Consider the following 23,855-nt stretch of genomic DNA (forward strand, 5'->3'; position numbering starts at 1 on the left):
GTGACATCCACCTGCAGCACAGGTACACGTAGTTCTGACATCACCCATCTGGGTGGAAGGCAGTTTCCTTATGTGATGCCACTTGACACTGGACCTGGACATAGGTACTTAGTACACACGTTTTCACTGGAGATCCATGGGGACATCTACAAGTTTATGGCGATGTGTATTCACCCTTCACATCCTGCACAATATCATTCTTTTTTTTTTTTTTGAGACAGACTCTCACTATGTTGCCCCTGGTAGAGTGCCGTGGTGTCACAGCCCACAGCAACTTCAAACTCTTGGGCTTAAGTGATTCTCTTGTCTCAGCCTCCTAAGTAGCTGGGACTACAGGCGTCTGCCACAATGCCTGCTTAATTTTTTGTTGTAGTTGTCATTGTTGTTTAGCAGGCCTAGGCCAGGTTTGAACCTACCAGCCCCAGTGTATATGGCCGGCACCCTAACCACTGAGCTACGGGCGCCGAGCCACTCAATATCATTCTTCACTGGGGATCTCATCAACTGGTTAAATTCAGGTTTCTAATACCAAGGAAATAATCATTATCATCAAAGCTACCATTTCTTGAGCACTGAATGCATGTGGGGTTTATTTTATTTTATTTATTTTTTGACAAAGTCTCACTCTGTTGCCCAGCCTAGAATGCCATGGTGTCAGCCTAGCTTACAGCAATCTCAAACTCCTTAGATCAAGCAATCCTCCTGCCTCAGCCTCCTGAGTAGCTAGGACTACAGGTGCCCGCCACAATGCCTAGGCAATATTTTCTATTTTTAGTAGACAGGGTCTCAACCTTTCTCAGGCTGGTCTCAAACTCCTGAGCTCAAGTGATCCTCTTGCCTTGGCCTCCCAGAGTGCTAGGGTTATAGGTATGAGCCACCACACCAGGCCTAGGTGGGGTTTTAGAGGGACAATTTAAAATAGTTCTTTCTTACTCTTTTTAATTTAGAAACAATCAAGGGGAAAAATACTGGGGACAAATATATGAATCCAAATACCAGTTTTATTGTGCTATAGTTCTAGCCTGAGGATGAGGCTTTAGTGTATGTCCATGATGGGCATCCTCATACTTTGCCTCAGAATTAAAGATGCCTGCAGCTCTGAATAACTTCAGGCCTGCTCCTTGTGAAGCAGCCACTGCCTTGAGCAGAGAAAGAACCAGACCTCATAATCTGCAAGTAGATCTAAAAGGAGAAACCAGATGGGCTTCAGCCTTCCTAGTTCCTCACTCCAAACACAGGATAAACCTCTCTCCTCCTCCCCTGGAGAGAAGCAAGGGAAAGGTGAGGAGAGACAGAAAGAACATTATTCTAGTGCAGTGGTTCCCAAAGCATTGTCCCCTGGACCAGTAACCTTAGTGTCACTTGGAAAGTTGTTAGAAATGCCTATTCTGGCCAAGCTCGATGGCTCATGCCTATAATCCTAGCAGCCTGGGGGGCCAAGGTGGGTGGATCTTCTGAGCCCAGGGGTTCAAGACCAGCCTGAGCAAAGTGAGACCTTGTCTCTACTAGAAATAGAAAAACCAGCTGGGTGTTGTGGTAGGTGCCTGTAGTCCTAGCTACTCTGGAGGTTGAGACAAGAAGATCACTTGAGCCCAAGAGTTTGAGAGGTTGCTGTGAGCTATGATGTCACGCACTCAACACCAGGATGACTGAGTGAAACTCTGTCTGCCCCCTCCCAAAAAATGCCTATTCTTAGGCCTGGCTCCAGATCTACTGAGTCATAAACTCTGGGGTTAGGTCCAGCACCTGTGGTTTAATAAGCCCTCAAGGCAACTCAGACATATGATTGAGTTTGAGAAGCAGAAGGCTGCCCTTACAAGAACACAGAGCTGGAGCTGGAGGTTTTATGTTTTTACAAGAGCTCAGCACATGACAGATGCTTTTATTTTATTTACCCTATGAGGTAGGTATAAATATCCCCACTTTTCAGGTGATGAAAATGAGCTCAGAGAAGTTTAATGGCTTGCCCATGGTCATACACATACAAACCCCAGGCTAAGGAAAGGAAAGATGTCTTCTATTTGAATTACCATGGAGACTGATATGGTTGCTCTCTGCTCGGGACTAACTAGGGCAACTAAAAATCTCTGACTTGGTGCAGGATGGACATTGGGATGGAGGGTGAAGCCTAAGCACCATCCTCCATGGATTCCAGGAATTATTTCTGGCCTTGTGTTCAAACATCTGGGTGAATCAGCTATTGGTGAGGGCAAGGTACTCTGCTCACTGATAATTCTGTATCTCTCAAGAATGGTGGTCACTTGGGTTTTAGCTAAAAGTGATAACCAAGCTTGGCACCTGTAGCTCAGTGGCTAGGGGGCTGGTTACATACACTGGGGTTGACGGGTTTGAACCCAGCCTGGGCCTGACAAACAACAATGATGACAACAACAACAACAACAAAGAAACAGCCGGGTGTTGTGGTGGGCACCTGTAGTCCCAGCTACTTGGGAGGCTAAGGCAAGAGAATCGCTTAAGCCTAAGAGTTTGAGGTTTCTATGAGCTGTGACACCATAGAACTCTACCGAGGGCAACATAGTGGGACTCTGTCTCAAAAAATAAATAGGTAAATAAATAAATTTTAAGGGCGGGGCCTGTGGCTCAAGGAGTAGGGCGCCGGTCCCATATGCCGGAGGTGGCAGGTTCAAACCCAGCCCCAGCCAAAAAAAAAACCACACACAAAAAAAATAATAAATAAATAAATAAATTTTAAGTGATTAATAAATGTAAGTGATAACCCATTGAGCTTTGAATTCACACTGAACCTTATCTTACTATTTGCTTAAGGAGGAAACAAAAAAATAGGACACAGAATCTTTTTCTTAATTCTCTAACTCTGAAATATGGTTAGGTTAGGAAGTTAAGAAAACTAGTATGATTACTGTGTAACCATCTCCTTTCATGCCCAGAAACCTCAAAGAAATCCTTCCTCCTGAGCTCTCACCTAGGCAGGACTTACTCACAAGGCTTCCTGCACCCCTGACTCAGGAGGCAGTCCCGCTCCTTCTACCTGCTAAGTCTCACCCTCCAAGATTCGATACTTCTAAAGCAGATCCCCACCCTGGTTTCATTGGCCCTGGTCCAACTGCTCTGTCACAGCAAGGCTCTACTTCCACGTTTTAGGCTACAGTCTGGCTTCCAGCACCCAGAGGCCCTGAGGCTGCATGTTCTGATCCATCCTCACTCTTTTATCCATATCCGTTAGTGGCCATGAGATGTTTTTATCACACTGTGCATGGATCAGCACTGAGCCTGAACCCCAACTTCACTTCCACAAACCACAAAGTTTCGTTTTCTAAAGTGGCATTTATGTCCATTCCCACACATATTGCCCAAGCTCTGAATATGGGCTAGGCCTGTTCTCTGGAATATAGAGGTGAATGAGTACCTGGTGGAGAGGTAGATGCACACATCAATCACCGCAAGGCTCATGCTGATATTCTGGTATGTGCTGTTTGCATTTCATGGGATGGGAGGACAGAAGAGGAGGAATTGGATCAGCCCAAGGTGGCTGGATGGAGCACCTCCATGGGGGGTGTGACCTTACTTACAAAAGTCTACAGCAGAGCCACATGATGAATGGTTCTGTTACTTGCTCGTGACAGCAAAAGTGCAGAAACTGAGGAGTTTTTAGAGATTTTTATAGCAATTGACACTATGATAGCCAAGTGCATGATTGGAATCTTTTACAGAAGTGATTGGTCTCAATATTAACTAAAATCAAAAATAAAACGTTTTAATAGAAATTTTAAAAAATAAGTAAAACTGATCCTTCACCAGGCAGAGAAGAAGAGAAGGGACTTCCAGGCAGAAAGTCTAACACCTGCAAAAGTACAGAGGTGGGACTTGCCCAAGGGCACAGCCTGATCAGAGCAGAAGGGCTCAGGATGTGGCAAGAGTGCTCCAGAGAGGAGGGACTCGAACTAGCAGGGTAGGCAGGGGTGAGGCTAAAGGGCCCTGTTGGGTATAAGTATCTCATAAAATCCAGAAGGCAATCTAATTTTTATTATAAAAACCACTTGTGGGTTGTAATGAGAAGCAGCTTTTCTTTCTTGGGAGGATGTTTATATCACAATAGCAAAGTAAGCCTCTTGGCCCCTCAAGAGATAGCCATAGGTAGGCTTGGAGAAAGAATTGGGTCTCAGGGAGTTGTACCCTGGCCCTCTCAACAGCCTGGGCAGAATTCAGTTCCAATGGGCACACAAGGCCCAAACAAGGTGTCTTTAAAACTTCCCAACCTCATTCAGAATAAGCTAGGTATGACCCAGTGGTGCCTGTTATTCGGAAGGGAGCCCATGCAGAGATATCCCAGGCATCTCAGGGAGCTTTCTAGCAAGAAGGGAGCAAAGATGTCAGAACTCTCTGCTCTGATCCACGTGGACTTTCTCTCCTCTCTCTCTTTCTTTCTTCCAGGGTGATACAGATCTCAACAGCAGTCCATTGAGGAAGAAAATATGAAAATGGAAAACTGAGTCTATCCTGAGAATGTTTATTATACAAAAGAAAGTATAAACCAGAAAGAGACAGGTGCTGAAGAATAAAGACAGCTATGGTGGAAAATGAGTTTGGGGATGTAAATACACAGCCACTAGAGGAATTAAAATTAATGTGGCTTCTCTGAGGCTGTGTCAAGCATTTTGGATGACAGTAACTATGGATCTGTTTTAGTTGAGTCCCTACATGTTCATGTCAAGGACAGAATATGTAATGCCTGTGACCTGCCTGTTCTCTAGAAAGAACTCTTCATGTTGATAATTGTAATGTCTTGTCCTAATACAACTTAAATAAAGAAACAAAAAAATAATCAACTGGAGCTTATTTTTAAATGAAGAATTTTTATTTAAGACTTCCCAATTTTAAGGCAATTTTTATAGTTACAATATAAAAAAATTATATCCCTATATCCTAACTCATAAACTTGTAGTCTTGGTAAGGTTCTTTCCAAACTTTGAAAGTGTCTATCAGAAAAATGAAGACAAATTAGTTTTCCTAAAGCCAAGGAAAGTTATGGGACACCCCTCAGGGATACCCCAAGACCAACGTCTCCCATGGGCCTTGCATGTTCTGCCTTAGTGTCTCCCAGAATTTTCAGATACAGGGGAATCAACTCCGTGAGGGCAGGCAATTTTGTGTGTCTTGCTCACTGCTATATCCTCAGTAACCAAGTGCCAGGCCTGAGGTGAGCACACAGTAAACATGTGTAGAGTGGATGACAAAGCCAACAAGCTGTCTGCTAATGTAGTCCCTTCTGACATTATCAGAAAGTTCTTCCTTAAATCAAGCTGAGACCTCCCCCATGGTGGTGTCCACATGCTAATGCTGGTTTGATGATCAGGGCCCTGCAGAGCCACCTTAATGGAAGACAGTTCTCACGGTTTGTCCAACTTTTCTCTAGGTTGAATATTCCCGGGTCCTTCAACCTTCCCTCATGAGACAGATTTCTGCTGTGTCCTTCCAACATTCCTCAACCCTGTTCCTTTTCTGACTTTCCTAGTCTTTGGAGAGCTGTATGCAAAAATCATTGTTCTGAGTGTTGGAGGAATACAATCTCTTTGGTGGGTCCTCTCCACCTTCACACAGGGCCACAACACCCTTGTGATGCTTCTAAACTTGGTGCTTTCTAGGGTAGCTCTGGAGGGAACTTTGGTTCCTCCCAAGCAACTTAACCAAATGTGATAACATTGCCCTCTGGTGGCAGGGTCTCTAACTGCTGGGTGTGTGAATTTCCAGGGAAAGTCCACCAAATCACAGAATCTTAGAATTATATTATAATTTTAGGTCTGGAAGAGACACTTAGAGGGCATCTAGTCCAACTCTTAGCCAGATGGGGATTCCCTTCCACATACTGAAAAAGCATTCCACATTCCCTTCCATACTGAAAAAGCAGCTATCCAGCTTCTACTTGAACCATGCAGTGGAAAAAGGCAACCCTTTGAAGATCATGGTCAAAAAATATTACTTATTACTGAACCAGAATAAATCTCCTTAAGTTTTGCCCTTATTTTTGCTCTAGTGTTCACCTATACTCTTATATAGCTCTAATCTGTAAATTCTAAAGTCACAAAGTTATGGGTTCCACTTTCTCAGCAATTAGACACTTGCCAAGTTTCTTTTAGCAATCTGCAGGACTTCCAACACTTCTGGCTGGAGATTTGTTGTAAAAGGGCCAACCTTGAGTTATGGTTGAATCGAAGGCCGGAATGGAATTTGTTGGCTATTATAAGGGACTATACTTTCTACTTCTTCCTGAGCCCTGGATTAGTCTAATGAAAATTGTGTTCTGGGGCTCTGCAGCAATATTTCTACTTTCTTCTGCAGATATTCTTTTTTTTTCTTCTGCAGATATTTTAAAAACCAACTTTAACTATGAAACCAGGGTATGGTGCCCCATGATCAAATTAATGTACACAGCTATGATTTAATTAAAAAAAAACAACTTTAAATATGGGAAGCAATAAAGTAACAAGAGCAAGAGAAAGGGAGAAGTCTATTATAACAACTGAGTTTAGTGATTAAACAGGCTACAGTGGGGTGGCGCCTGTGGCTCAGTCAGTAAGGCGCTGGCCCCATATACCGAGGGTGACGGGTTCAAACCCCGCCCCGGCCAAACTGCAACCAAAAAATAGCCGGGCGTTGTGGCGGGCGCCTGTAGTCCCAGCTACTCGGGAGGCTGAGGCAAGAAAGAGAATTGCTTAAGCCCAGGAGTTGGAGGTTGCTGTGAGCCATGTGAGGCCACGGCACTCTACCAAGGGCCATAAAGTGAGACTCTGTCTCTACAAAAAAGAAAAAAAGGCTACAGTGGAGTAGATATGGGATGCTTTAAGAGAGGCGCCCAACCCAGCCTTGAAAGGTAAAAGGCGGTGTCTGGAGGAAGTCATGTCTGCTGCACCCTAAGGATGAATAGGAGTCAGGCACTGAGGGGAAAGCAAGCATGTGGGGATAGAAAGTGGGCGTGTGGCAGGAGGTAGGCAGGGTGTGTCAACTAAGAGTGTGCTTGGCTCCAGATAGCAGCACACAGAGCCAACAGTAGCATAAGCAGCAGAGACATTTAACGATCTTTCACACACACCCTGCCCTGTCTCAGCAGATGGTTTCAGAGTGAGTGCTGTATGAAAGAGCCAGGTATCCACCATTCCATGCTACTTCATCCTTGGCCTGTCAAGACAGCTGTCATGGCGTTAAACATCACATCTTCCCCCAGTCATGTTCAAGACACTAAAAAGGCTCCTTACCATCTTTTTCATCAGAGTATAAATTTTATTCTAGAACCTCCTTATTAAGGAGCAATTTTTTTTCTCCCAGAAGACTAAGCCTTGAGAGTGCTATTGGCAGCAATGGGTCCATCCCAAAACCAATTAGTGGCAAGTGGGAATGGGGTTGCCACATTAGATATGGACAAATTATGATTTGTTTCCTGGGCCAGGGGAGTGCCCAGCTTCCCTAAAAGCCACCTGAACAAAAGTGAGGAAGCTATGGGGGAAAGGTGTTGTGTGGATAGCCAGAGTGTCTGCCACACAGAGGACGTGGTGAAAGATAAAGGTGACAAATCATGAGAGACCCTGATGACTTCATGGAGTGTGAACTTTAGTCTCAGAGTGAGAGAGATTTGGCTGGTGGTTTCCTCACAATCCAATTATATGCTTTTGGCAGGAACAAAGCATAAGTGCAGTTGTGTCTCAACCAGTGCATCACACCAGAAGATACACAATGACAATATATGCTTTGTGTGTGATGTTAACTTTGGTCATTTGATTAAAGAGTCCAACTCAACTAAGGAACATTCTATAAAACAATTGATGCAGGATCTTTAAGATTGCCAGGGTCGCAAATGTCAAAAAAAGAAAGAAAAAAAGGCTGCTGGAGATCGGGAGTTCAAGGCTGTAGTGTGATGTGATTACACCTGTGAATAGCCACTGCACTCCAGCCTGGGCAACACAGTGAGACTTTATCTCTAAAAAGACAAAAAACAGGCTGAGGTGAGGAACTATTCCAGATTAGACCAAAGAAACGTAACAACTAAATGCAACAAAATGATCTCAGATTGGCTCCAAGACTGAGGGAAAAACACTGCTAGAAAGGTCATTGCTGGAAAAAGTAAAATTTGAATATAAACATGTAACTATTAATACCTTATAACTATTTGTTATATTATTAAGTTTGGTAAGTAACTATCATAGTAAATAATATTGAATTAATATTAAATGTCCTCAATTTAATTTAATCGGTATCATGGTTCTAAATATTTAAGAGAAGTTTCTATTGTACCCTCAATGAATCCCCAACAATAAAAAAAAAAAGAGAAGTTTCTTTCTTTCCTTTTTTTTTTTTTTGAGACAGAGTCTGATTATGTTGTCCTCGGTAGAGTGCTGTGGCATCACAGCTCACAGCAATCTCAAACTCTTGGGCTTAAGCGATTCTCTTGCCTCAGCTTCCCAAGTAGCTGGCACTGCAGTTGCCCGCCACAACTCCTGGCTATTTTTTTGTTGCAGATGTCATTGTTGTTTTAGCTGGCCAGGGCCGGGTTTGAACCTGCCAGTCTCACTGTATGTGGCTGATGCCATAACCACTGTGCTACGGGCACCAAGCCATAAGAGAAGTTTCTTGTCCTTCAGAGGTACATACTGAAGTACTGATAAGTAAAGGGACATGAGGTCTGTGACTTACAAATGATTCAACAAATAATAATAACTTTTTGTTATTCCTATGACGCTGACATATAAAAATAAATATATCACATATAAAAAGCAAATGTGACAAACTTTTTACACCATGGTAAATCTAAGTAAAAATGTATATTGATAGTTATTATCCTCATATCTTTTCTGTCTGTCTGAAAGTTTTTATGAAAACAAAGAACTACTAGAAGGCAGATGTGATGTGACTCGGTAACTCTCTGGCAGCCAGTAATCAGTCTGTAGTGGATGATGAAACCTTGAACTGAGAGGCAGAGAGGAGAGTAGAATCTGAAGTGGGGAGAAGAGGAGCAGTAACAGGCTTTTTACACATTGAATTGAAGTAGGACCTAATGAGATGCCAGGTGGAGGATCTCAGCAGCAGTTTGAATTATCAGGGGTCCGAACAAAGTGAAACATCATCTGAGGGTTTGCAACCTACTGTTGAAGCCAAAAGCCTGTGAGATCACTTGCAGAGGTAACCAACCTATAGCCTCCAGCCCACAGAGGGATTATGTGAGGACTTTTTTGCTTAGGTGGTGGTGGATATCACAAAAATTATACTTTTTTTTTTTTTCTCATCAGCTTTTGTGTATTTAACATGTGGCCTGAGACAATGTGGTGAAGAGAACCCAAAAAAATGGACACCACCATGAGGATGTGTGTGGAGGGAGGCAGAATTTTAGGCTTACCAGCATTTAAAGTTCAGGTCTAGGAACAGAAACCAAACAAGAATCGTTATGCTCATGAGCAAACCAGCTATTTCATTCAGTGGTCTTATGAAAATAACCATTAGGCTTGCAATTTTCTACCACTTTAAATTTGTTCCTAGAGACACTCTGTGTTGGTTTATTTCTCTCTAGGTGTGAGATTATTAAACTTCTACCAACATCTTCAATAGAAGCATGATATAGTAGGAAGGCTACACATACATTTTGATATAAGCATACAAAACAAAGGTATGCTATATGCCACAATTAGAAGTACAGTCATTACAGTTTAATTCATTCCTGAAAACAATTCTCAGATCAAATGAGCCTGAATTATATTATTTGCAATGACAAAATAAGAGTGTAACTCCAATCAATTTCTCCAAGTATTACTAAAATCTTCTTAAACACCCATAAAACTATCCTCCAAACAGTTCAGCATAATATAAACATTTAAACATGAATCATCCATTTAATATGAAATGAACTCCATAGTGATTGTTTGCAAGCAGTACATGATGATATGCACTCTATTGAATGAGAATATTCCCTCTAACCTGCAACAAACATGTGCAGTAAACAATATAATAATGTGTTAAAGGTATATAACTAATGCAATAGGATTTAGCAAACTAAAATAGATAAACAGGCTTTTATTTATTTATTTATTTAATTTAAGACAGAGTCTCACTTTGTTGCCCAGGCAGAGTGCCATGGGCAACTCCTCACAGCAACCTCTAACTCCTCAGTTCAAACAATCCACCTGCCGCAGCCTCCTGAGTAGTTGGGATTACAGGTGCCTACCACAATGCCCAGCTAATTTTTCTATTTTTATTAGAGACGGGGTCTTGCTTTTGCTCAGACTGATTTTGAACTCCTGATCTCCAGCAACCCTTCTGCCTCAGCCTCCCAGAGTACCAGGATTACAGGTCTGAGCCACCGTGCCTGGCCATAGGGTAATTTTTTAAATGGTTACTTGTAGAATAATTCTCGTAATGGAGGACTAGAGTAATACACAACCCTCCCACTAAACAATAATTAGAAAAATGGATAAAATATGTAATCAAAAATAAGAGAGAGTTAATGAAGTAGTAAATACTTACCAGGCCAATATGTTCTCTAAGAGAGAAGAGAACATAAAAGAGTGAGCCCAGCACTCAGGACTGCTTGCTAATTCCAGAACAGGTGTTTGAGACCCTAAGGAGTACTTCTGACATCCTCTCAGGAGTCCAGAGCCCTCCAAGGATGCATCGACTTGGCAAATGCCTGTTACATTAGCCAGAGTTTTCCAGAGAAACAGAATATATACATATATATAGAGAGAGAGAGGGAGGTGGGGGGAAGAGAATGAATTGGCTCGTGTGATTATGAAGGCTAGCAAGTCCAAAATCAGAGTAAGTACCTTATTTCAAGTCTGAAGGCTGGAAGCTTCTGTAGAACCAGACAAAAGTTGATTTTCCAGTTTGAAGATCATCAGGCAGGAGAATTCTCTCTTACTTGGCAGAGGATCAGTCTTTTGTTCTAGTCAAGCCTTCAACTGATTGAATCTTGCCCACCCCACCTTAGGGAAGGCAATCTACTTTATTGAATTCATTGATTTAAAGGTCATCCTCATGCAAAAAAAAAAAAAAAAAAAACCCTCACAGAAACCACCCAGAATAATGTTTGACCAAATATCTGGGCACCCTGTGGCCCAACCAAGATAACACATAAAATGATCAACTCATGACATAATAAGGAATATATATTTGGTCTTTTCACCCTGCATTCCTGACACAGAGCTTCTAAAACTCTTATTAATATCCTGCATGATAGGGATGATACAAGCATCTTTTGTTAGAATATTTGGTCTTAGCTACCAGTTTCTGACACAGAAGCTGTTAAGAATCTCTGCAGTGGTAAAAGTGTCTTTGCATTATAATGAGATGACTGGTGGATGAGGGTCCTACATGGCTCCAGAATGAAACTTGTTGCCAGAGGAACTAATCCTATAATTACAGGGTTGGAACATTCAGTCCCACCCCCCACCAACATGTAAGGAGGGGAAAGGGGTTGGAGATTTATTTAAATTGCCAATGGTGAATGATTTAATCCATCATGCCTATGTAACAGGACATCCATAAATACTTTTAAGATAAGATTTGGAGAGCTTCTAGGATAGTGAACATATGGAGATGCTGGGAGGGTGGCATGCCAGATAGGAGGCAGAAGCCCTATGCCCCTTCCCATATACCTTGCCTTATGTACTCCATCCATTTGGCTATTCCTGAGTTGTTGCCTTTATAATAAACCATTAATAGTAAGTAAACTATTTTCCTGAGTTCTGTGAGCTGTTCTAGAAATTATTGAACCCAAGGAGTGAGTCATGGGAACCCCTGATTTATAGCTGGCAGTAAGTATGAACTTGCAACTTGCATCTGAAGAGAAGAGCAGTCTTGTGGGACTGAGTCCTTAGGGCAGGTTTTCAACCTTCCTAATGCCATGACCCTTTAATACAGTTCCTGTGGGTCAAGACCCACAGGTTGAGAACCGCTGCCTTAGGGGATTCTGCACCAACTCTGGATAGTTAATGTCAGAATTGAATTAAATTGTAGGACATCTAGTTAGTAACCAGAGACTTGGAGGAGAATTGGTTGGTACAGGTAGGGGGAAAAAACCCACATATTTTGTGCCAGAAGTGTGAGTAGGGGAACAGTTTTTGTTTTGTTTAATCACAGCTGTGCTTTGATCTGGTATACTAGGAATAAAGCATTTGAAGATAAACATTCTTCCCAAAGATTGGAACCTACATTCTAGTCATCTGGACGACCCAGAAAATCTCAAGCCCTAAAATTAAATTAAAGTGATCTCAGATTATCAACACCCTTAGGAAACTAGCAAAATGAAAATAAAAATCTTATTTGGGCAAAGATAAAATCATTGCTATGCAACTACTGAAATATTATTGCTATGTAATTTTTTTTATTTTTTTTTTGTAGAGACAGAGTCTCACTTTATGGCCCTCAGTAGAGTGCCGTGGCCTCACACAGCTCACAGCAACCTCCAACTCCTGGGCTTAAGCGATTCTCTTGCCTCAGCCTCCCGAGTAGCTGGGACTACAGGCGCCCGCCACAACGCCCAGCTATTTTTTGGTTGCAGTTCAGCCGGGGCGGGGTTTGAACCTGCCACCCTCGGTATATGGGGCCGGCGCCTTACCGACTGAGCCACAGGCGCCGCCCGCTATGTAATTTTTAAAATAAATTGATGGATACAACACTTATAAACAAGCATGATAAGACAAGAACATAAATGAGAACTAGTCAAAACAACATGTTGATCAGAAAAATAATCCCAAAGGAACTTTAGAAAATGGCAAAAGCATGGTATGTACTATAAAATTAAAATGTATGACAAGAATAGCATATAACCGTGGAGAAGGATAATAACAGAGTTATGGTATTCTAAAGTCTTTGCATTATCCAGGAAGAGAAAGTACTAATCATTAATGTGCTGAGTAATTGTTTAATAACCAGCTCTTGTATAACAAAAGCCCTGGCTTGTATCCTTTGCTGCTTTCTATGGTGTACATACTCCCATTACAGTCAATCTCCAGCTACCATGTTGCAGAACTTGGAGTTGAGAAGAGTTGGGTACCATCAATTCTCCTGAGTCAATAAGAGCCAACGGTAGCATACCTTTGAATTACTCTTTGAAGACTGAATAATAAAAATTAATCAATCCAAAAGAAGGCAAGAAAGGAGAGAAAAAGAAACAGAATAAGCTGAACAAAAAGAAAGCATATAATAAGATGGCTAAATTAAACTCAAATAAATATTTCACTAATAACTTTCCAGTTAAAAGACAAATATACTATAAAAATAAAGCATAACTCTGTTTGTATGAGAAACAATTCGATACCTATCTGGCAGGGGAGATATTATGATCATGAAGATGGTTTTCCTGGGGCAAAGCTTCTCTCTCCATTGCACTCCGGATGTGCTGACTCTTGTAATCTCCTCAAAAATGGGAAACTTGGGAGAAAAAGAAACAATCTAAAACCATAATGTTACAGAAAAGTTGCGGAGGAGAGAAAAAGATACACTAGGCAAATACTAACCAAAAGAAATCTGGTATAGGTATACAATTGGCTCTTGAACAATTAAGGTAACAACTTCCCAGTGCAGTCAAAACTCCACATACAACTTTTGACTCCTCAAAAACTTAATGACTAACAGCCAGCTCTTGACTGGGAGCCTTACCAATGACACTGATTAACACACATTTTGTATGTTAAATGTATTACATGTTGTATGATTAAAGTAAGCTATAGAAAAGAAAATATTAAGAAAATCAGGCTTGGCTCCTGTGGCTCTGAGTGACTAAGGCACCAGCCATATACCCCTGAGCTGGCGGGTTTGAATCCAGCCTGGGCTGGCCAAACAACAACGATGGCTGCAACCAAAAAACTAGCTGGGCGTTGTGGTGGGTGCCTGTAGTCCCAGCTACTTGGGAGGTGGAGGCAGAACCACTTGAGCCCAGGAGTTGGAGGTTGCTATGAGCTGTGATGCCACGGCACTCTTCCCAGGATGACAGCTTGAGGCCCTGTCTCCAAAAAAAAAAAGAAAAGAAAATCAGGCTCGGTGCTTGTAGTTCAGTGGTTTCGGCATCAGCCACATACAACGAGGCTGGCGAGTTCCAGCCCAGCCAGGGCCTGCTAAACAACGACAACTGCAATGAAAAAATAGCCGGGTATTGTGGCAGGCGCCTTGTAGTACCAGCTACTCAGGAGGCTGAGGCAAAACAATTGCTTAAGCCCAAGAGTTTGAGGTCGCTGTGACACCATGGCACTTCTACAGAGGGTGACATAGTGAGACTCTGTCTCAAAAAAAGAGAAGAAAGAACAGAGAAAGAAAATCATAAGAAGGCCAGATGCAGTGGCTCATGCCTATAACCTGGCACTCTGGGAGGTAAAGGTGGATGGATCACCTGAGCTCAGGAGTTCGAGATCAGCCTGAGCAAAGCAAGATCCTGTCTCTACTAAAAAAAAAAAGAAAAACTAGCTGGGTGTTGTGGTTGGTGTGCCTATATTCCCAGCTACTCTGGAGGCTGAGCCGAGAGGATCCCTTGAGCCCAAGAGTTTGAGGCTGCTGTGAGCTATAATGTCACTGCACTCAATCCCAGGGAAACTAAGTGAGACTCTGTCTCAAAAAAAAAAATCATGAAGAGAGAAAATGTACTTACTATTCATTAAGTGGAAGTTAATTATCAAAGTCTTAATTTTCAATGTCTTCACACTGAGTAGGCTGAGGAGGAGGAGAAAGAGGAGTTGGTCTTGCTGTCCCAGGCATAGCAGAGGAAGAAGAAAATCTGCATGTAAGTGGAGCCAGGCAATTCAAGCCCATGTTTTTCAAGGTCAATGTTAAGATATAAAGCTTTTTTTTTTTTTTTAAGACAGTCTAACTCTGTTTTCCTGGGTGGAGTGCAGTAGTGTCATTGTAACTCACTGCAACCTCAAACTCCCGGGCCAAAACAATCCTTTTGTCTCAGCCTCTCGAGTAGCTGAGACTACAGGTGCACATCATGATACCTGGTTAATTTTTCTACTTTTAGTAGAGAAAGAAAGTCTCGCTCTTGCTCAGGCTGATGTCAAATTCTTGAGCTCAAGCAATCCTCCTGCTTCAGCCTCCCAGAGTGCTAGGATTACAAGAATAACCCACGATGCCCAATCATAAAGCATTATTATTAAGGAATGTTTGGTAATGATAAAATGTTCAATTCATCAGAAGACATAATAATTCTATTACCCAGTGGCACTTACAGCCTCAAAATATATAAAGAAAAATTGATAGAATAAGAGTAAAAATAGACAAATCCACAATCATGTGAATGACACAACTTTCTTAGTAACTGAAAACAAGCAAAAACAAATCAATAATTAAGATAGAAATTATACAAGTAAAACAGAAATCAACAATAGGACTTAAGATTCCCATGTTTGAAATTTTTAAAAAATACAAATTTTACATAAACTTTTCCAGAAAACTGAAAATACTACTTCTGAATCCATTTTATGAGGTCAGAATTACCATAATACTAAAACTAGAAATTATAAAAAAGTAAACTACAAGGCCAGGTGCGGTGCCTCACACCTGTAATCCTAGCAGTTGGGGGGCAGAGGTGGGTGGATCGCCTGAGCTCAGAAATTTGAGACCAGCCTGAGCAAGAGAAAGACCCTATCTCTAAAAAATAACAGCCGGGCATTGTGGCAGGTGCCTGTAGTCTCAGCTACTTGGGAGGCTGAGGCAAGAGAATCAATTGCTTGACTCCAAGAGTTTGAGGTTGCTGTGAGCTGTGATGCCACAGTACTCTACAGAGGGCAACGAAGTGAGACTCTGTCTCAAAAAAAAAAAAAATGAATGAACTAGAAAGGGGAAAAAGATACACCAATAGAAGTTGAGAATCACTTGTCTATAAAACTGGGACTTTTTTGGATTTGGGAATATTTGCATAATACATATTATTTGAATATCTAAATCCAAAAATCTGAAATATTCCAAAGAGCATTTCCTTTGAGTGTGACCTTTGAGCTTCATGTTCACACTCTAGCACATGGAAAAATGTGCTAGAAACAAAATGTGTAATAAGTGGCCCTGGCCTCCAGGAAACTTACAGGCCAGTGGACTACAGATTTCACTTATCAAATTAGATAAACAATACATAGCATTCCTAAGTATGCTTGTGTCTTATAAGTACAATATTTGTAATAGCATACTATTTAAATACCACTTGACCCCATGATTGCATTAATGTACACAGCTATTATTTAATTTAAAAAAATTTAAAACTAAATAAATACATAAATACCACTTGAGACCACCTTATGCCCATAGACAGCCATAAACTGGGCTTATCTATGAAAATGAACTAGATGAGCAGCCTAGAGTAGAAAAATACAGCATTTTTCAGTTCATCTGTACTGAACTGTACAAAATCCTTTCCATAGCAAGCTTTCCCCACTGGGACCATACCCAGCAATAGGATAATACCAAAGCATGAGAATTATTAATAGGTACTAACACAGAATATGCACTTACATCTTCATTTCTGCTTACTTACAGCTTTTTTTTTTTTTTTCCATTTTGGCCGGGGCTGGGTTTGAACCAGCCACCTCCAGCATATGGGGCCGGCGCCTTACTCCTTTGAGCCACAAGTGCCGCCCTTACTTACAGCTTTTATAGGCATTGGCTCAGTAATATTTCCAACAGTCTTTGTGGTGAGTAGGTGGCAGGCATTATGGGCAGACAAGGGCTTAGTGTTCACTGATTCAGCTGGTGGCACAAGCAAGAAGCAATCTTCAGACTTTCCAAATCCACATTCTAGTTATTAAATCAAAGCTCTCCTGAACAGCAGGAAATCCTTCGGCCTCTACAAATATGTAATCATTCTAAACTATGGTTATATTACTCACTTGTATATAAGCCCCTCCTCCCATTATCAACTAGAGGTTGCCTCTGTTCTCCTTTGACAATTCAGACTCTTTCATTCATTCGCACTTTCATTCAACATTGACCAGGAGTTTTCAGGTTCAAAGCATTATACATTTCTTCGTATTTAAAATTATGTTGGTGGCTGGGCACAGTGGCTCACACCTGTAATCCTAGCACTCTGGGAGGCCAACATGGGTGAATGCTTGAGCTCAGGAGTTTGAGAACAGCCTGAGCAAGAGTGAGACCCCCATCTCTAAAAAATAGCCAAGTATTGTGGTGGGCATCTGCAGTCCCAGCTACTCCTGAGGCTACTCCCAGCTACTCAATGATCACTTGAGCCCAGGAGTTTGAGATTGCTGTGAGCTATGATGCAGCACTCTACTGAGGGTGATAAAGTGAGACTCTGTCTCCTAAAAAATAATGTGCATGCAACTGTAGTCCTGGATACTCAGGAGGCTAAGGCAGGATCATATGATGCAGCACTCTACTGAGGGTGATAAAGTGAGACTCTGTCTCCTAAAAAATAAAATAAGATAAAATAAAATAAAATAATGTGGACAAGATGTGCATAACTATAGTCCTGGATACTCAGAAGGCTACAGCAGGATCATTTGAGCTCTGGAATTTGAGGGTGTAGTGCATAATGACTGCATTTGTGAACAGTCATTGCACTCAAGTTTGGACAACATAGCAAGACCCCATGTCTACAAAGAAATTAAAGTAAAATAAATAATTTACTGACTAGACTTATCCTAGTCTCAAATTTCCTTGAAGACAGAGGGATCTTACTCTACTGTTCTGAGCACTGCACAAAATACTTAATACCAAATTTTTGACAACTTGAATCTTTGACCAAATCCAATTGAAATCCAATCAGTAAAGCACACTGATAGGGTCAAACGCAATAGTGTTGAACGCATGGGCCCACAAAATAAAGCCAAGAGCAAAAGCCCACAGAACAGGGCTGAGTACACAAGTCCCGCCCAGAAAGAGATGAGTGCACCAACCCAGAAACCTAGACCCTTAAATTCCCATCCCACCTTGTCCCTCATGCTGACTTCCTTTTTGAACTCAACCCACTTGCACCCGAATGAAAAAATGGCCTAGTTGCCCACGCTGTACCTGGACTGTTTCCTTTTTTCACATCTCAGAAGAACCTTCCCACACACAAAGCTATCCCATGGCGGTGTCAACCCCTCTCTTCCTCCCAGTTCCCACCTCTAAGTTCTACCGCCCTTGGTACTAATTTTTAAAAAGCCAGAGTCCCCCATTTTGGGTACTACATCAGTCTCATCACACAAGTCTAAAAAACAAACATTAGGAATAACCCACCTTCCTTGGAACACCAAAGGCTGTTATACCAGGCTATGATGGAATAATAGAGAAGGCCAGAGCAGGAGGAAAGCCTTGACCATGCCTTGTATCAAAATTTTCAAGTCTCAAAATACTCTGGGACTTGTTTCCTCAGTTACAGAATAAGGTGGCTTAACTTATTTTTTTTCTTTTTAATTTGAGACAGAGTCTCACTATGTTACCCTAGGTAGACTGCTGTTGCATCACAGCTCACAGCAACCTCCAGCTCTTGGGCTTAAGAGATTCTCTTGCCTCAGCCTCCCAAATAGCTGGGACTACAGGCGCCCACCACAACACTTGGCTATTTTTTTGTTGCAGTTGTTTAGTTGGCCGGGGCCGGATTTCAACACACTATGCTCGGTGTATGGGGCCGGCGCCGTAACCATTGTGCTACGGGAACTGAGCCAAAGTGGCTTAACTTAAAGATCCCCATTTGGGGCTAAGATACTACTGTCTAGTTGAGTGACTCATAAAATATGAAATGAAAGGCATCAAATGGTAAGCTTTGGTTAGGCTACATTGCAAAATACTGATTCAAAAGACAGAACCAGAGATAAATGGCAAAGGTCCTTTTCCTCCCCCAACCCCAGGGCTAACATTTGTCATTTATCATGAAGAGTCTGGTATTAATTTTTACGTATGTTCCCATCCATAAACTCCTCCAAAGAAGAAAGTGTACTTTGTAAAGAGGTGAGATCCAAATGCAACACTGCTGGTACTTTGGCTCTGGGTGCTAACTCCATATAATTGAGGACGGGTTAGTGTAAGTTGCAGACACACGAGGAATCCTTGTTTTTCATACATGTTGTCCTTCCTCTACCAAGCAAATATTCTAACAAAAGATGCTTGCCTAGTTAGAAGTGGGGTTCAGGGCACCTTATAAGAGTGCTTTGCACAGCAAACACACTATCTTCACGTGTGCTGGTGGAGTAGATAAGTTCCCTCAACTCTTCTTTCTTGTGGTGCTATTTGGAAGCAGGGCACACTAAACGACGAAGGGTCCAGAAGGTTCCTGGAGGTCTTTCTAGATAGGGAGCATTAAGGAAAGCAGAGGATTCCTGCAGCAGCAGCGCTAAGATCAACTCGCTCTAGCCCAGGTTCTCTGAAGAAAGAAAAACCTAATCGTTCATCAGGTCCGGAAGCCCGGAAAAGGTCCCAATCTCATCTCAACTCCACACAAAAGCACTTGTGCAACCGCCAAGGCCCCAAAGCTGGCTATCTGACCGCCGCCTTTGAGTAGCCACGGTAGCCTCTGGGACTCCAACCCCCTCGGTTACACCCGGCCCGTGCCCGGCTCGCGCTCCCGAACTGTGCGCGTGCGCAGACAGCCCACGCAGCCGCGCTGCGCAGGCGCCCCGGCCGTTTCCGGGATCTGTCAGCCTCTTTTTCTGGGCCTCGGTCCTCCGCCCGCGTCTGCGGAGCCTGTTCGCGTCGACTGACCAGAGTCCGCGAATTCTCCGCTCCGATCCCGACCGACCTTCCCCCATCCCAGGTAAGGGGCAGCAAAACACGAGTTTATCTCCTCGTGGCCTCCACTGTCCCGGCCTCACACAGTACTTGGACTTGCGGGGGCGGTGAGTCGGGGGCTTAGGCCGCGGGGCCGCGGGGCCGCGGGGCCGCGAGGGAGAGGGGCCAGCGCGATCTGCCTGCCCGGGCCTCCTGAGGGGCGGGGATCCCTGTTTTTTGTGGGTTTCCTCCGAGCTCCTCGGATTCCTACAGAAAGATGGCTTTTCTCTAGATTTTCGAGAGCTACCTCCGATGCCAGAATTAAACTCCCTCTGTGCCCCTGTAGCCCTTTTTGCACCTCTGCTGTGGGCATGTATCACAGTCAGTGTAACTGTGTTAATCGAACGTCACAGGGGATCTTTTATCTCTTTTTTTAGCTTTTAGATAGGTTCCCGTACACAGTAGGTGCCCATGGAATGTTTGCCTCCTTTCTAGGGCAGCCCTTAATCCTTTATTTATTGAGGGACCTTCGTGAAAAACCTCCCGATTTCATCAAGATACCCCTCCCCCCCATGACTGCCGCCTGCTCCAAAGTCAAAATTGCCCTCTCTGCGCTCCGGTTTTCTTCGTGGAACCTTTCATGTAGGACTGCCAAAGTGCTAATCCTGGCACCACTACTCTGTTGGGGACCCTGGCAAGATTGCTTCTCTGTCCCTGCTTCCTCATCTGCAAAAATAAGATTCTTGGGGGTGGGGGGGTATCTTTGAGACTCAAGTGAACGAGTGAACTTAATTTGCATAAATTGCTTGCAATAGTTCCTGGCCCAGAGTAGTTTTTTTTTTTTTTTAACTAAATATTAGCTATTATTGCTGCTTCTGGGAATTCTATGCGTATCTATCGTCCTTTCGCCCCTACTCCCCTTATTACCACCCCTGATCCCCGTCAAACTTGAGGACCAGAATGGTGCCAGATTTATTTAGGTTTCTGACCCATCCTGGTATTTACAACACTGCTGGGAACATGTTAGGAACTTAATAAATTATAGCTTAGAATCTTTGATTATAAAGCCATCTGTTCTCATACTTCGGCTTTGGAACCTTCTGCCTTTTTCTAGTTACTGCTTCAGTTACCCAAATTATCCTAGTAATTTTTCTCAATTTTTATCTGACCTTTGGTTTCACATAGGCTCTGGGGTTTTCAGGTAGGTAAAAACAAAGGGGAGGCTGTCAAGAGAATGTTTTTGGCCCATTAAGGAGCGGGGGACTGTTTAGCTGCTTCCTACCACAGTGTATTCTGACACCTGGGGTTCATCTAATCACAAAGGAGGGGATCATTTGGGAAAATTAAAACTTATGTTTCTAAGGAAGAGTAGTGGTATTTTGATCTAGTTATCTAATCTTATCCTGAAACAAATTCTGCATAAAGAATGGTGTGCTGGTGAGGCTGGCACCTGGAATTGAAACCTGTCTGAACACTGGGTGTGGTGACCTTGTTGGAGTACCTGATGTTGCTGGGTTGGGTAATGAGAGCAGTTAGAGAACAGATGAATCACAGTTTTGAAAACTGACTCTATAAACAGGGAACAGAAATTCCCATTTGTATGAATACTTTTAAGTTCCAGAGGAGTAGGGCCAAGAATTTGTAGCATAAGTCACCATTTTCAAGTTTAGAGGACACTAAGTGGCAAGTACTTCTGGGGTTGGTTCAAAAGCCTTGGTTCTGACTGGTCACCTGTAGCTCAAGTGGCTAAGGCGCCAGCCACATACACCAGAGCTGGTGGGTTCAAATCCAGCCTGGGCCTGCCAAACGACAACGACAACTCAACCCAAAAATAGCTGTGCATTGTGGCAGGTGTCTGTAGTCCGAGCTACTTGGGACCCTGGGGCAAGAGAATCACTTAAACACAGGAGTTGGAGGTTGCTGTGAGCTGTGACACCACAGCACCATCCAGGGTGACAGCTTGAGGCTCTGTCTCAAAAAAAAAAAAAAGCCTTGGGTCTAAGGAAGAAAGGGATCTAATTTACTGAGATCTATTTTGGGCTCTGCGCTGTACTGTTTGCTTTCACAAGTTATCTTATTTAATCCACCTCCACTCAGCCTAATTGATTGATGTCAGTGGTATACCCACTTCACAGAATTAACAAAGAGACTTAGAGATATTGAGTAACTTAGGCAGGGTCTCATCGCTATTATGTGTCAGAGTCAGAATTCTGAGGCATGGCTAACTATGCATCAAAATGACTCTGTACTTAGCCATTTGAGCTATAGGCGGCCAGTCAGAACCAAGGCTTTTGAACCAACCCCATAAGTACTTGCCACTTAGTGTCCTCTAAACTTGAAAATGTAAATAGGTAAAGACATGACATGCGGAGTCTCTAGAATCATACTATGTCATAAGTCATTTTTATCTCAGTGCTAGACAGTGAAACGTTATCAGTGCAAACTTGTTAAATGTAATGTCATCGTCTTTTTGTTCTCTTCAGCCCTACTGGGACTAAGATTTTCAGATTTCACTTAAATATTAACCACAATTTAAAAATTATATATACTACCCTGGGATAGGTTTTTCCTCAGTACAAAATTCACACTATTAAGAATTTCTTCTGCATTCACTGAATTTGATAAATATAAGCTATGTTTATTAGGTGCATTATAAATTTGACAAACATGAATGTTATCTAGGCCCACAGACTTAAAATAGCCACACGTCTGAGTGTATGTCCGGATATGGAACTTGAATGATATAGCAAAATTAGAAATGCAATTTTAGAAGTAATTATGCCATTGTGTAAATGTTGACCTCTTTTGAAGCCTTTGCTGCGTTGTTTATAAAACTGAGTTGAAGAATGAAAAAATGTTTCTCTGTAACTTTACTTCACTGTATGTGAAATATGTGCTTTTATTGCACGTAGATATTCACATTAAATTATTGATTTGCAGTCCAGTTTTGTTTTGGTTAATTAGCTTATTAAATATGGCTGTGAACTAAAATTTTAATTTTTTAATTTCTAATTTTTAGATAAAGAGATATCTGTGACAACATATTCAGTAGCTGTGAGTAAAATTTGTGAGGGAAGGATGTAGGCCAAGCATCTGGTATCAGAGAAGCATGCAGTGAACATCTCTTAGTTTTTCTCTTTTTTTTTTTTTTTTTTTTCTTTGGCCGGGGGTGGGCCTGAACCCACCACCTCCGGCATATGGGACCAGCGCTTCTACTCCTTGAGCCATAGGTGCCGCCCTTTTTTTTTTTTTTTTTGAGACAGTCTCACTATATTGCCCTCCATTGAGTTCTGTTGCATCACTGCTCACAGCAACTTCAAAACTCTTGGGCTTAAGTGATTCTCTTGTCTTAGCCTCCCAAGTAGCTGGGACTACACGCATCCACCACAACGCCCAGCTTTTTGTTGTTGTTGTCATTGTTGTTTAGAAGGCCCTGGCTGGGTTTGAACCCGCCAGCCCCCGTGTATGTGGCCCGCACCCTAACCACTGAGCTCTGGGCACCGAGCCAAGTTTTTTCTTTTTACAGACAAACAGTTTCAAGTTCATTTAGAAAAATGTTTAATTTCTTATTACTGAGCTTTTAAAAAATTGTGAGTTGCAATTTGCTGTCTAGGACACATGAAAGAAAAAAGTAATGACTTAAATATAATCGCTCTTAGAATGTGAAATACCAGTTTCCCTGCCAGTTCCAGGTAGCAGATGTTTTTAATAATATTTAAGGGCACACTTTTTTTTTTTAACCTTTGCATTCCTTTACAACAAACAGTTAGCAGAGGTGTTTCTTATGCTTTCCATTGAAATTGATTTCTACTTTGTCAGCTAAACTTTTGTTATTCACTTCACAGCCTTCTGGTGGCCCTCCATTTCCTGCTTGAATTCCTATCTCACATTTCAGTCTCCACCCTTAGTTAACATGACTTATACTTAAGCATATTAAAACTTGAGTTAGTAGTGAGAGTGCCTCTTAGAAATAATAAAGGTGGGAGTGGGGAAGGTTGGCTGCTTGTTGAAAAAAATTTACCTTATTTCTGGTAAAGGTAATAGTTGCTTCTTCAGTGGATCTAGATTTGGGGATACCTATAAAGTAGACAATTTTATTTGATGTTTTTAATGATACTTTGCAGATTCCTGCTTTTCATTTAGTTACAATAAAAAGTTTAAAGGGTAATATCACAAACACCTATATACTCCAAGCTTAGATTTACCAG

At 42.2% G+C, this 23,855-nt stretch overlaps 2 protein-coding genes across 4 annotated transcripts in view; both read left to right on the top strand.

Moving 5' to 3' along the window:
• LOC128561830 (myosin-16-like) overlaps positions 1–4,454 on the top strand; it is a 61,067-nt gene extending 56,613 nt beyond the window's left edge. The window contains 1 exon segment of the mRNA XM_053556484.1: positions 4,414–4,454. The gene's annotated coding sequence lies outside the window, so the exon portion shown is untranslated.
• A 15,105-nt stretch (positions 4,455–19,559) lies between these two features.
• Positions 19,560–23,855, top strand: part of ARPC1A (actin related protein 2/3 complex subunit 1A) — a 31,640-nt gene continuing 27,344 nt past the window's right edge. For 2 of the 3 annotated variants that reach the window (XM_053556494.1, XM_053556495.1), the window contains exon 1: positions 19,560–19,693. The gene's annotated coding sequence lies outside the window, so the exon portion shown is untranslated. Of the gene's footprint in view, positions 19,776–23,855 lie in introns of all 3 variants that reach the window. The other variant, XM_053556493.1, reaches the window with a different exon arrangement.

Source organism: Nycticebus coucang, chromosome 12 (assembly GCF_027406575.1).
Source record: "Nycticebus coucang isolate mNycCou1 chromosome 12, mNycCou1.pri, whole genome shotgun sequence".
Lineage (NCBI taxonomy): Eukaryota > Metazoa > Chordata > Mammalia > Primates > Lorisidae > Nycticebus > Nycticebus coucang.